At 38.8% G+C, this 14,953-nt stretch overlaps 1 protein-coding gene across 1 annotated transcript in view; it reads left to right on the top strand.

Moving 5' to 3' along the window:
* The window catches only part of jmjd1cb (jumonji domain containing 1Cb), a 204,330-nt gene that overhangs the window by 104,143 nt on the left and 85,234 nt on the right, over positions 1 to 14,953 (top strand). The window lies entirely within an intron of this gene.

Genomic DNA, 14,953 nt, shown 5'->3' with positions numbered 1-14,953 from the left:
TGTCCCCAATATTGCGATTGCGATTTAATATGTGAATATTCTCCGGTCGATCTTACGTATTTTTTGACAAATTCAACAAATAATTCCATAAATAAGACCATTTATATTGAAAACAATTAAATTATTTCTGAAGCAATTAATACAGAGTAGCATGAATCTAAATATGGGTATAACAAGCTTTAAGCTGTAAAGGGGGCAGCTGGGGTGGGGGAGGTGAAGCTTGCTACCAGCTGATCGTAGCTGGGGTATGACTTTTGTGAACTAACGCTAGGATTCATCAGTTTTATTTAGAATGAGCTATCTATTTTTGCTTATATTGCAAATGTGATGCCACTTGCTTTGTTTAAGGATATTATCATTTTTATGTAACTCATTTTGATTAAGAAAAACATAAAAAAAACACAAAAGAAGGATTTTTGTAAACCATTCTAAAAAAATGACACTTGAGTGTTTGCATAACGTGCATAAAATCTCTGCTTCTGCTGCTGCAAAAAAGATTTATTAAACTGGTATTTTGACACATTTCAAGTTAAAGAAATATTGCATCTTCTGTGGTTTGTAAATTGCAGCAGGCCAAATTGTGATTTAATCTAATATACAATTAATTGCCCAGCCCTAAGCACAATGCACACTGGTGACTTGCTGCTAAGATCCATCTCATAGTAGATATAGTATCGTAATCATTATATCGGTCTACCACCTACCACTAGTTTATGTTGCACAATTGTAATATTATAGACTGTTCAAATGCTATAAAAACATAAACTGAACCCAAATAGGTAAACGATCAAGGTAACAGTCTGTTTTATCTGCTGATTTCTTTGGTATTAATAACAGGGCCTAATCTGTTAGCCAGCTATCATTAATTCCCATTATGTATTATCACTGGGCTAACAAACTAAGATCCTGGTGCATCTGTGAGTAAATAAGTCACGGGCAGTTATTAGAATTTTATTTGAATTGTTGCAAGGAGTATTTTTGTTTGGAATAATTGCCCTCGCTTTCAGAGACAGCAAGCCTGAGGCTGCTTTGGCTCACTTGCTGACAAAACTCTTCATCCAGTCCTATTGCAGTGTTAATAATGATGGTGACGTGACTTGAACACAAAGAAAGTAGTCAGCTGGAATACTTTTAATGACCATCCACTGTCAGAGTTTATGAAAACTCTATTAAATGAGTATCTGCAGGTAAAACACTACACTCCTGTAGGTGGAGAGTTTGGTGTGGTGCTGAAAATTTAAACTAAATGGTGAAACTTCATAATGAACAACTTTATCCAATTTGACAAAATTCAGAGTACCGTAGTGTACAGCTCTAGTAGATGGAGACAGGATGCTGAAATAGCTGACAGGTCACATCATGGTGCGTCTGTCTGCCACCTCTGCAGTGAAGGCAAGTGGTGCAGAGCTGGAATTAAAACTAATGGGACACTCTCCTCACTGACACACACACTAACACACACTTTGATGCTGTGTGCTGGCTGAGTGCCCGTGTGCTGCTACATTATCTGGCAGAGCTCTCCTCTGTCCTAATTTCAGAGAGAGAGAGAGAGGGAGAGACGGTTTGGGGCAGAGAGGGGGGCTGTAATTTCACAGATCTTGTTTATACTGAGAGCTGAAGGTTAGATCTCGTTACTCTGTGTGGATGTGTGGGATGCATTTTTTAGAAATGAATTCCTCAGGAGGTTTTATCTGTAGCTGCTGCCAGCACAGAGGATTTGATGCAAGTATCCCAGAAGTGATGCTATAAATATCCATCCAAAACAAACCCTCCAGTCCTGATGATCTCTGATTCATGAGCACGTGTCACTCGTTTCTCTTCACTTCTTTCTGCTTATTTTCTTGCAGATCATCACAGCACAAATACAGCTGAGATTAACCCTTTCGTCCCAAGGCCTCTTTTCAGTGTTCAAGCTTGAAAACGACACACCCGAATACAACTGAGTATTTCTCTGTAACCACAAAATCTACATGAATAAGCTTGGCATCAATGTAAAGATAACTCTTTACAGATGTCAGCAGTGTAAAAATCTCTGCAGAAGTTACTGGGACTGAGTAAATAAAGACAAAAAATAGCATAACTGATTTTTTTCTGCCTAAAATGTTTACACTTTTAGCATAAAAATCTTCTGTGTGTCTGGCATGAAATGCTGTAAAAGAATTGGGGGTGCCTTGTTTGCAGTAAAGTACAGTGTTTAGAGGAACTGGTTTTGACATCTTTTCATTCTACTGGTTGTGATCTGAGTTGTCTTTTGCAAAGGTAGAAAATGTTGTGCTTGTTAGTTTGTCGTGATATGTGGGTTTCAAACAGTGTATGACAGGACTTGGGTGCTTTCACATTAGGCCCAGTTGATTCAAATCGCACCGCAGCGCGATGCTTCCCCCTCCCCCTTCCCCCCGCTGGCTTGCTTTCACACTAGCAATATCGAACCGTATATATACTCAGTCTGAAACAGCAGGTGGCAGTATGCACGTAGCTGGTTTACAACCCCGCAAAGGAGGATAAAGAAGAAGAAGCTACCATGGCAACCACTGGGGTCATGACATGAGCGAAGACTGCTTTTGTTTTGACCTAGCAAAAAGTCCATCCTGCAGCCATGGATGATTTAAAATCACTTTTAAGATGCCAGCAACTTTGCTCTTCATAGCTGCACATCTAAGGGCAGCTCAGAGGATTAAATGGGCTCATGTTGGGCAGATACAGTGGTTTTTGAGGTGACAAGAGACTTTAATTGCCTTTACACCTCTTCTCACTAACTCGAACTTGTGTTCATCCGTAGGGTGAGTCACAACAGACCGTTTATTGGCTGGATTCTGATTATTTCCGCTTTTTTATTGAGGAAAAATGTGAATTAATTGCCGCCCTGTTGTAAGAAGTTTAGTTTTTACAGGATGTCATATAGCTGATATGACACTCTGTCCCGTATACAAGCGCGGTTGCATTCACATCTCATCCAAACGGTGCCATAGTCCACTTGAATTGCACCTGAGACCACCTCCCCGAGTGGGCCCAGGCCTCGTGTCTGGGTGCGGTTCGTTTGCATTCACACTACCAAAACGAACCGGACTCTGGGCTCAAGTGCACTTGGATCTGGGACCGGGCCCTTAGTGTGAAAGCACCCTGAGACTACCTTTAAAAGGTTTTTCTCAGAGGAGAGCCAGCCCCAGATATGGGGCCTCTAGGGATGAAAGGGTTAAATGATTCATATCTGTCAGTCTAAGGATGTCAAAATACTTTTCAGTATCATGCATTTTAACACTATACAAATTATGTTATTTAGTTGCTTGATAGCTTTAAAAAAAATCAAAAATAGCATGTATAAAATCAGACATTGAGTGAAGGAAAGGCAAAACCCCAAAAAGTTGCCATCCATTTAGAACCTTTTAGACAGTGGGCTGGAGTTTACCTGCAGCTTTCGTTGAAAAAAAAACAAGAATTAAGCTGCCAGTATTTGCTGTCAAGGACACTCTTTTTATTGTTTTTTTTTTTTTTCTTTTTTTGGGGGGGGGGGGGCTCAGATACTGATATTTATTACAGATCAAACTTTAGTTTGAATATTGCTATCAAAGGGGGATGTGTAACTTCTTTCAGAAAGGCACTGACAGTTATGGCTTTTTTATACGAGCTGCAGCGACTCGTATTACAATTATGTGAGCTACTTGACAACCATATTTATAACCACAGTGATACTGTAAGTTCAATGTGTGTGTCTTTTTCATGGATGTTTAAAGAAGACTGGCTTGGAGGTAGAGCAGTTTGACTGACCGATGGAAGACTACAAAGAGTTGAAAGATCTACAGTTAGCTTCAGCTTGTCATTGTATCCTCTGGCAAGATAGTAAAACCTAAGTTGCTCCTTGCTGCTGTGTAGAAGTGATAAGATTGTATCCTGATTGGGCTTGGAGCTTTGCATAGCAGCCTCTGCCACCAGTGTATGACAGTATGTGTTAAAGAGAGGAAGGCCACATGCAGTGGAAAGGGCTATTTGCTGGAAGACTATAAAGGCGCCATATGAGTGGAGTGGGTTTGTACCTAAGGCGACTACTTTAAAATCTGTTAAAATGGAAATTTAAAATATGTGTAATTACCTAACATTAAACAGTCCAAATTAATCACAGTTCATTTAACATAAGATTATGGCGCCTGCAGGTAGACTAGGGCTTCCCTAATGATGGCAGAATCATCATCATGACTATTTTGATTGAAATTAAGATCACATTTTTTAAAAGTGATGCCCACTGTCTTGAACACCAGTTGCTATTGAGAGCATGTTTTTGCAAGCACAAATGCAAAGCTTTTCAAACGAATGACTCCCGTGACTCCTCTGCTTCTCATTTAAATTAAAGTGAGAGCTGATTTGGTAAGAGTGACAGAGATCCAAAAACTACCCGACATGCTGCTCCTATGAGAGCACTACTGCATCATTGTGCCACTTTACTTCCAGGTAGAAGACCATTATGGCAGTATCTGTTAATGATAGTAAAGCTATTCATAATTTGTCAAACTGTGTTGTAATTCTGGTGGCATATGGCGAGGGATCCAACCTCGATCATTTAGCAGGCTAACCATGCACATTCCTGAAGTTGAATCCATGTACCATTTTGGGAGTAAAGCAAGCAAACTCAAATCTGACTAAAATCTAGTTTCCTAGTTGATGAAGTGAGGAGCTGTGCAACAATCATGGCTTCTGTTCACATTTTCTGCTGGGTGACATTGTATTGTTTGGTGGTATCTGGGTCAGAGGAAAGCTGGGTTGATCTCTGTCTGCAAGAGGCTTTTTGGAAAGCTGAAAGAGGACTTTGTCAAGCAGGATCAGCCACGGGGACTAACGTGTATAAACACAGTCTGTGTTTCAGTGTGCAGGAATTTTTGTCCATCCAAAATGAATTTATGTACTCTCTAACATGAGAGAAAATACTCTGTTAGCTTGACATAATGTCTATATGATTAAAAAGCAGAGGCTTTTTACACTATAACAAGAACTCCCTTCAATTGTATACCACACATATATTATTGTTCATTGTTTACAGTTACTATGGTGATAATGTTCTGATGTCTATCAGAGACCTTTGTCTCTCATAAAAGCTTTGGTGTATGGAGTGGTTTAGTATGACAAGTGCAAAAACTACAATTCAATTTCAGCATTTTTACTTCAAGAGAGAGGAACCATGGTTCCTCATCACATTCTTCTCCTTAAAATAGTTTCCTTCTGACGAAATCAATATGACGTACTATCCTGATTGGGTCCCAGTGCTGCAGCCTCTCAGCTGCTCCATTAAACTAAATCAGTGTAACCTTTTATCTTTGCTGGATTTTCCTGAACCTAATCGCAGGAACTGAGGCTGTTCTGCCCATCTGTTTGAAGGTTTTAACCTTTTGGACTCTGAAATTGTCTCAGTTTGGTATTTTTGGTTCTTGTGATGTAATTTCTTTGGAGCATTTTTGAACACTATGAGTTCCTTTAATCTGCACACAGTTTAAGGGTTATGTAAGTGATGCAAATTAAGCCCCTGCATGCAGTATTTTTGAAAATTTAAGATCAATTCAAACAGGATTATGCAAACAACAGGGAGGCTACATTTTGACTGACTTGTGCACATAGTCACAATATTCCATGAGGAATGGATGTTGAACTTGTTACTTGTTACATAATGAAGGGGTTTTTTTTTAACAAATGAATAATGCCATAATAATAATGGATGTAAGGTTTTCTTTTCTCAGGGAAAAGAATTTCCTAACTATGACAGTTTGTTTATGTTTTTATTTTTGGGGGCTACATTTAGATTGTATTAGATCAGTGAAGGGAGATGCATGAACTGTGGGATTATTAAAATTATTCAGTTCAATTCAGTTCAGTTAGCTTTTCTGGTATAGAAAATATCAGTTTCATTGCCAATGCAATGTACAAATTTATAATAATATTTATTACAGTCTGGGTTTAACTTTAAAATCATGGTAAACATGTAGAAATTCTATAATAGATCTTTTTTAATGTGTGAACAGCCCTGTTCAAGGTGGCGTGGTGTTTAAGATTCTTCTACAGCTCACATCATGTGCTGAGACATTTACACACTGTTGCACTTCACTCAGTGGATGTGGTAGCTTCTGTTTGTTCATGCTAGTGAATTATTTTTGTGAATTAACTTGTCTCTGATGCCCTTTTATAAAGGACAGGTGGTTGGAGAGTGCAGCTCTGTTTCCACTTCCTGTTGGCTGCAGCGGGTGCACAGTCTTTCCTCTTTAGGGATCCAACTTTGTCTGTGGCGTCCTCTCTTGATGGCAAGGTTCTGTTCACCAAGTCTGTACATAGTTAAACATTATTTTTCATTAATTCCTCTGTTGCTTGTTACAGGGTAGTCAAAATGTTTATGCTTCTTGTCGATATCCCATGTTTTTAATGCTGTAGTGATCATTACCATGTCAGGCTGAATCATAACATTGTGACTTTTTATCCATCCTTTTAATCCTGTCAAGCTTGAAATGACGATGCTGCACAGGTGGCGTCATCCTCACTAGTATTCCTCTTATTAAGCACCTTTCTTTGTGGTTTTAGTGATAATGTCGTCTTTACAAACAAAGAAGGAAACGTATAACCATGAACAAAGAAGCCTGAGCTTGAGGGATCGAGGAGAGAAAGTAGAAATGTAAGAGTGAGAGTGTAATATCTTTGTCTGAGTTCTTTTTCCTGGCTCAAGTCCTGCTACGTTACCTAGCAACAATGGCCCACTTTGTAAAATGAAAAAACAGGGCACACATACACACAATCACACAAATAGATATCAGTAGGCTGTGCTGGCTGTGTTTGTGATGACAGTAGAACAAAGGAGAGAGAGGGAGAGAGCGTGTTTCATCACATTCAGCTCTCTCCTTTGAAAGCTGTCTCTCTAAACTGTGTCCATCATTGTAATGTAGCTGTTACACAGCTTGCCTCACACTCTGTTGCTGTGGATCTGAATATACAGCACAAGGCTTGGCAAGATAACAAGGCTCAAAGATAGATTTTCAAACATAATATAGGGTAGGACGGTATTGATTATGATTATGATGATTTGAGGAGAAGAAAAAGGATCCAAGGCCCAATAGTCAGAGAAAGAAAGAACCACAGACAGTAACATCTTAATTTGGGAGTATTTATATTATTGGTAAAAACAAATTAGGATGAGTTTGATACTGTGGCTAGACACCCAGTATTGTATGATGTCTTGACTTCATTAATCAAAAATTGCAGTTTATCTCCTGCTCATTGTCTAACTTGCAGGATGGAGCAGTGGCAGAGTCGGTCGTCTCTCAACCACACTGTTTGGTCTCCTGCAGTCACATGTCAACATGTCCTTTGTAAAGACACTGAATTCCACATTGCTCTCCTCACTTCTCTTACTTCCTCATTGCAGATTTCTACTGCTGCATCAGTAGTGTATGAATGGTGTTAGTTAAAAGCAGTGGTTCTCAAATGGTGAGGCTTGAGGCAAGTCTAGTTGTGCCGTGGGGATTTGTACAGTCATGCGTGATTAGTGTGACTGTACAGCTCGAAAAGTTGGGCAACTTCTTAGAAAACTAAAATTTGATGCAGTGTCTCTGGCACTTTCTTACTGCCCCTTTGTTTCATAAGCATGTGTTTTGGTAATTTGGTGTAAAAATGACCAATAACAGGTACAAAAACTTTTGGATTTGCTACAGCAGATTACTTTAATCAACAACTGTGAATAGGGCTGATATGGCTGAAATGTACACATCAACTAAAGACACTGTTAGAGAGTTTAAAGGGGGGATTTGCATGGTTATGAAGAAGTATTCCTTGAGGTTTTGCCTTGACTTTATGTGTGCCTGTGGCAAAAAACGTATAAAAGTAACTCGTTAAAAGCACGATGAGCAGCCAGACGACTAGAAAGGTGCTTTTCAATTCCAAATCAATCTATTAGAGTTAGGGTTAGTGATATTATTTTGCATGATATTGTGCTATTAGCTTAAAAAGTCAACTATTATCAGCAGGTATAAACATTTCTGCCCGTATCCACAACCAACAATCTTGCAAAGCAGTTTGCTGGCTTCCATGTCTGTCATCAGGTGAATTCATCTAGTAAAGCTCCAATGTAAAACTTTTGTGCCATGTCTGAAAACAGATCTGATCAGTCAGTGTTACTTAAAGAGAATGAGGAGGTTGCCACGGGTGGGGTTTTGTTGTACTGGTGGCCAAGAGCAATGGCTACTGGAGGTGTAGTGATAAGCTTGGATGTAGCTATAGTATAGCGGCAGCTTTAGGGAAGTGAAGATGTTTTATCCTTTGATAAGCTTCGCTGTTCGTAAACTACACCAGCTGTAGGCTGTGGAGCTAAGGTTAATGCTGGAGCTGCGCATGCCTACCACCTCATTTTGCCACTTTTGTGACAAAGTGTCTCTCTGATTGGCCTGGAATGAAGGTGACAGAATGTTCATCCAATCACCTCCTGAGAACTTTTTGAAAAGTCCTGCACTTACCAATAAATGTGTATGGGAGCTTTCCCTATCTATTACGTGTAAAATCAATCCATGGCTTTGAAATAATCTGTTTACCATGTCAGGTTGCAACTAATGTATGGGCAAGAAATGCATAATACTAGCTCAGTGTTATAACAAAGATGTCTGCTGAGTGCATAGTTCTTTTCAGAGAGTAATGCAGCTTCTAATACATGAACCTCTCATATATTTGTGAGTATAGAGTTGTCTATCCTGCTTACATTCACAGCTGATGGAGGGGACAAGAGTGATTATCAGACTGAAGTTTTCAGATGACAAGTTAGATGTAATAATTTCCAAAACTCGCAGCATGTTTTTATCTAACAAATAGACTACTTTTGCAATGATAGACTTTAAAAATGAGTTTTCCATTTTATATTTGTCTTCTTGCAACATCAAAAAGCAGCTGCTTGTGATTTGAGGAACCAGCAGACAGCTTGATTCAAGCTGTGACAGCACAGTTCAAATAGCTAGAGCTGTTTCCAGCAAACATGTTGCTCAGTGAACCTTTGTTCTGAACTAGGCTTAAGAGTATTATGATTCTAATAAAACCTCAGTACCAGTAAATGGAAATGTTGCTGATGTTTTTGTAAAAATCGAACAGTGTGTGTTTGGTGTGTAGGACTTCAGTTTTTGTTGACATGGTATCAAAAAGCTTTCAATATGGTTTGATTTTTTCCGACAGTCATATCAAAGTTAATCGGGTATCTTGACAACTATTTCTTATTTCGTACAGAAAAAAAAAATGGAGATATATTCCACACATTGCGATACACCTAGATATTTGAACTGATTTGTGGTTGATCACCCATCTCTAATAAGGACACTGAAACAGTGAATGTCTGGTGCCTTGCTCAAAGGTTTCTCAGCCTATGAGATACAGAACCAGTCGACTGTATGAGATGTAGTTTTTGGTGGAAATTGGGTCAATAAAAATGCCCGCCCCCTCCTTCCTCCCTCTGTCTCTCCCTCTGTCTCTCCCCCTGAGCAGATGGAGCTGGTCTCGTGTAATCTCCTGCCTCCTGTGGATCTGTGTGTGCATGTGTAATTATAGCTTACCTTTATGGCAGCAGTGAGGGCTGCAGAAAAAAAAACATTAGCCTGCCTGCACACAATGAGTTTAGACCTCTTTCTCTGAATAACAAGAGAGCTCTCTGTACTCCTTGTGTAGTCACTGTGGTTCAGACGTCTTTGTTTGCAGATTTCAGAGATGAAGAGAGGTTATCAAACCTCTTAAGCTACTAAAAATCACAGCCTTTGAGTTGTATTTTAACCATAAATGTCCATGAGTGTGAGAGAAAAAGAGCGTACTTAAAAATACACTGGCAATGTTTTGTTACTGAAACATTGCCATTGCTTTTATGCAAGTTAGGCAGTGTTCAGGACTTTGTTTGCAATTTCTGGTGGTTAAAAACAAGAAATTACTAAAGTTTGACTTGTATGCGTCAAATATTAAAATTCAGCTGCTATGACAAATGTTGCAAACTTATTTGCATGTTAGAGTATGTTGATCCAAAACCGAAACATTCTCCATTACTGAAATGATGGTTAGTAGTACTGAAGGTTTGAAGACGCTTTACATCCTCTTGACTTATTTTTAGCTTAAAGCAGCTGCCAGCAAAAAAAAAAGAGAGTGTCTAAGTCTTGAAAATGTAAGGTCATGTTTCAGTACCTTGCCAGTACCTTGCTCCTGTATTTTTTTCCATTTAGCTGTAGTGTGCAGGAGGTTGCCTATGGAACCCGTGGATCTCAACTGGTTGGGTATCAGGACCCACCTTCCTCTCTTCATGAGAAATCGCAACCCAAAGCACATCATGCATTCCATTATCCTGAGTCAGTATGGAAGATTTGGTAATTTCTCTAGGAATTACCCTGTTGCCTTGGTAAAGCCATATTTGTTATCCCAAGAAAAGGCAATAAATAAAGTGAGATCTCAAAAGAATGGGTGTGGCTCCAATGTTTCTTTTACTTATTCATAATACTTTTGGTTTGGTAGTGAATGTCAATTGTGTTGGTTTAGCTTTAAATTAAGATATTTTTCTGTCACTCTGTAATAGACATAAAAAGTTGTCTTGATGCTGAATCTTGAATGGAAACTGCCGTACTGCTGTATGGCTCTGCTGCCTGGATGTAAACAAGCAGTGAACAGATGGCATTAATAGCATCTTATTGTAGCAGCATGAGTTTTGTAGAGAAAAGAGATAAAGTTGTATGACAAAGATGTCAGGTTAAACTTGTTTATTACACTTGACTAAAGTGTAACTGATGCAAACATGTTAATGATAACCTGCTAAGATGATCAAGGGCATGGGGTGCAAGCACAGATTAGCCACACTTAGCAAACTTCTTTTACATCTTATACCCAGAGACACTATATCCTTTGTTAAATCATTTGTTGTCAACTTTGTTTTATTTCTGTTTTCTTAACATTAGACTACTTTAACTGGATTTATAATTAGACACCTGGCAACAAACTAATGCTGCATGATTTGGTATGAATGTGCAATTGCGATTATACTGGACAATATTGCAATTTGTGATTATATACTTGCCTGGTTATCAAGGAAAATGCGCGGAATAATGAGCGTTTTGAAGAGTGTATTTCTCAGCTCAAAACATTCAGATTTAAAGTAGCATAAAAGAAAAAAGCCTGAGGTTTAACAGTACTGCTTTCTAACTAACTTAACATTTTCCAAAAGTTTTTCCTTTTTTGAAGATAAAGGTACTTTGACAAGATACAATAGTGGCATGATTGTAAACTCAAAGGCCTTTTTGCAAGCCTTTCAAATCCTACTTAATACAAAAATAGTTGCAGCCTTTTAAAACCTAATGTAGTTGCACAACCTGACTTTGTGGTTGAGATTGCCATTGTGGTTAGCTTAATTGTGCGGCACTATAACCATCATACATAACTCATATGGCATGCATCTGTGCACACTTAGTCTTTACCCTTTTCACACCCTGTCATATTCTTACAGCAGAGGCTGCCAAGCATTAAACACTCCTAATGTCAGACAGTTTTATTAAATGTTATTTAAATTTCACTCAGTCAGATTTGAAATAATCACCTTGGAAAATCCCTATTAGAGATCAGTGTTCACCAAGGAACATCCTTAATTGTGACAGGTGTTGATATGAATTGATTTCTACTAGATTTATATTTAGGTCATGTTTTTGTGACAGCTCTATAATACTGTACTCTACATCCTCTCATGTGTTGTCCACATAGAGTTATGTGCAGCAGTGGTTGTAGTGTTTGTTGCCTCTGTTAGTAAGTAAACAGGATTTAATAGCAGGTGTATGTTTGTGTCTGTGTGTGAATGGGCATTCAGTGGCTTAAATCCTGCATCAGCGTGGCAGATGGACTGCAGGATAATGATGCACAACTCCATGTACATGCGTGCGATTGACTGTGTGTTTGTGTGTGTACTGTTACAGTAGCAGCAGTGTAAATCTGCTGAGCGATGAACAGATTAATCGGAGCTGGTTTGTGGTCAGCTGATGAGTTCAGAGGTGATGGTTTTAGGGTGTGTGTTTGTGGTTCAACTTAAGGCCAGCCAGCTCTTTTTTAAAAGCACTCTGCTGTGATCTTAACTCTCCTATCACGCTTTTTGTTTGGTATTTACAGTAAGTATTTACAGATTTGTATTTGCAGAGCTACACAAGCAATTTAGTGCTCTTTTGTGTGTGTAAAATGTTACTGATTCCTGTTACAATACCACTGCAACAAAAGTAAGTGTTTTGCACTAGTTAAAGAGTAATTTCTTGGTTTTTATCACCAAAAACTGCAAGCAAACTCCTGCACACTGTCTCAATTAGGGGTTCACAAAATGTTGCACTTTGAGGCAAGTCTAGGTGCTGGGGAATTTAAACAATCATATGATATTACAACAGCTAAAGACTATGTATTGTAGAGACTAATTTGCATGGATATGAGGAGCATACACTGGGAGATTTTGGCTTGATCTTTAATTTATCATCATTCCTTAAACTTTAAAGTGTGTTTTAATGGGTTTAATGTGTCAATTAGTTTATCCTCAACCTTAAAATCATGTGTTTTGAGGACTGAAGTTTTAGGTCTGACTTACATTTAAATATCCATATCGACATTGGCAAAAATTATTTTTTTAACATCAGCATAATTGACATCAGCAAAAAAAAACAATACTGTGTATCCCTAATAAGCAGTGTTTGAATTTAACTTTTTCATCTACCTGCCTCTGTGGATCTGGTGGATCCCAAAATCTACCAGCCACATACATTTTTTACAAGCCACTCTGTTTAACAAACATTATTTATAAGGTATAAGGTGTAGAAAATGGATGCATGGATTGACGATAATAAAGACTTAAAGTTCTCAAGTTATAGGCTATTTAATTAGAGAGAGTTGGTGCATAAATCCCCTAAACTGTTGCTCATTTTAAACCTAGTTTTTCAGCCTATTTATCCTGTATATGACCATGCAAATGTTTGCTGTGCTCCTTACTTGGACACTGTAAAATTCATAGTCATTTTCCTACATTAAGATTGTCAGACTTGCTAAAATAGTAATATTTTGAGCGCAATTTCTGCAGTCTCACAACAAAACCCAGGCTTTGTTTAACTATCTCGGACTTGCAACAAGCAAGAAATTGATTTTGAACAGACGATATGCTAGTTGCAGCGGAGAACTACTCTCATATGTTGCTGAGTCAAACCATCCAAGCACAGAGCTGCCTGTGAAGATTTAGCAGCACCTCTGACACATGGAGGAGAAGGTGAGATTCTTTGGTCGGTGAGCATGTATGTCACCTCGGCCCAGCTTTTAAAGTCAGTAGGAACAAGCAGAGAAAGGGGTTTAATCTATGCCATTTATTTCAACAAAATTACTCTCTTAAGGAGGGCAGACACAGTGCAGTTTCCACCCGACAGTCATGGTGGAAAGACAGCTCATACTGTGCATCTGAATTGCTTACGAGGCACCACCATCAGGCATGATTCATGTGTTAACACTGTATAGTCTGATGGTCGTACATCACCTGAGTGCTCACACTGTATGAGTAGAGTTGGGACGGACTGTGACAGAAATCTGTGGATTTTCCTTCGAAAAAGTCTCACATTCTGAAGTTGAAGTCAAGTCTAGTCATATCCTCTCTCTCTCTCTCCCTCTCCCCATCTATCACACAAATAAATGGCCTTAACTCTCAATATGGCCATATAGTAATAAGTGTCAGCTTGAGGTTTATTACCTTTATTATAGCAGAGGTGGGATTATAAAGTCATTACTGTTGTTGTGATGATTTAAGATGCTGTCTGACAGGTTACACAGGAAAAATGCCTCACAGTTTAGGATTCTGCTTGTGGCTCTGCTCTCACAGTGGGAATGTGTAAATTTATACGACCAAAATATCAAACATGCCAGAAATCCATCCAACCATTCCGGAGCAGCTGGTCGAGCCGCAGACTGAAAGTTGTAGCGACTTCCAAGCGAGTTGTGAAACTCAAAATTTAGGTCTCAATTGTTTGAAATCCACACATTTTAGGCCCGGCTTTAGGTTAGACTACTTATTTAGACTACGTGCCCCAGTGGCTGGCTGGTTGAGCAAATTCAGCCAGAACTGCTCAAAAGTACATGTGGTGCTAATTTCCACCATGCTACTTCAAGATGTCAAATTCAGAAACCTTTTATGACCAGCTTTGAGCAGAGTACACTCAACAAGATAATCATACTAGTTTAGACCTTATCACACTTTTTGACCAAAGTCAACAAAAGCTGAATTATCTGGTGGTGGTTCTGAAAATAATCTATCGATCAATATTACCATTCAGAAATTCCTTTTGTGTTCAGGAACACCGAGGACAGCCAAGCATGCACCCTGTAGATGTCATGTGAAATGGAACAATAGCTAATCAGGAAGAAAGCTGACTTAAGGAGGAAGCACAACAAACACAGCCATGTCAATGGTAGTACATAGAAAGCAGATACATGCCTTACAACATGTCCAGTAAAACATACCACAATCAAACTGACAAGGAGAGTAGCTGGACTAAAACTGCAGGCATCTAACAGCTAGCCACGTTTAGCTTGTTTACTTTTCAGCGGGAGAATTTGAATTTTGAGAGTGGAGAATCTTTTTGTTGGTGAATGAACCTGTTAATGAGTGGTGTGTTGTGGCTGTTACATCATTGCACATCACACACTTTTAAAACAAACTGTTAGATTTATTGTCAGATGTAGCGTCTCTCAGATCTCCTTTTTTGGGTGCTGTATGCATTAGTTTACTAAATAAGAATCCTAGGCTTATTTTGCTATAGTTTTGCTACTTTCAGTTGGTAGTGCTCTGTTTTCTTGAAGCCATACTTTAAGGAATACTTTGATCATTGCCCCAAACAGATGGGTTCAGTGTGACTCTAAGTCCTGTGTGAATCAGCATCTCTTAGATTATGAGTTGTATGTTGTGTTTATTTGCCTTTTCATTCCT

The sequence above is a fragment of the Cheilinus undulatus genome, linkage group 20, assembly GCF_018320785.1.
Source record: "Cheilinus undulatus linkage group 20, ASM1832078v1, whole genome shotgun sequence".
NCBI lineage: Eukaryota > Metazoa > Chordata > Actinopteri > Labriformes > Labridae > Cheilinus > Cheilinus undulatus.
This window is presented reverse-complemented; position numbering and strand designations above follow the sequence as displayed.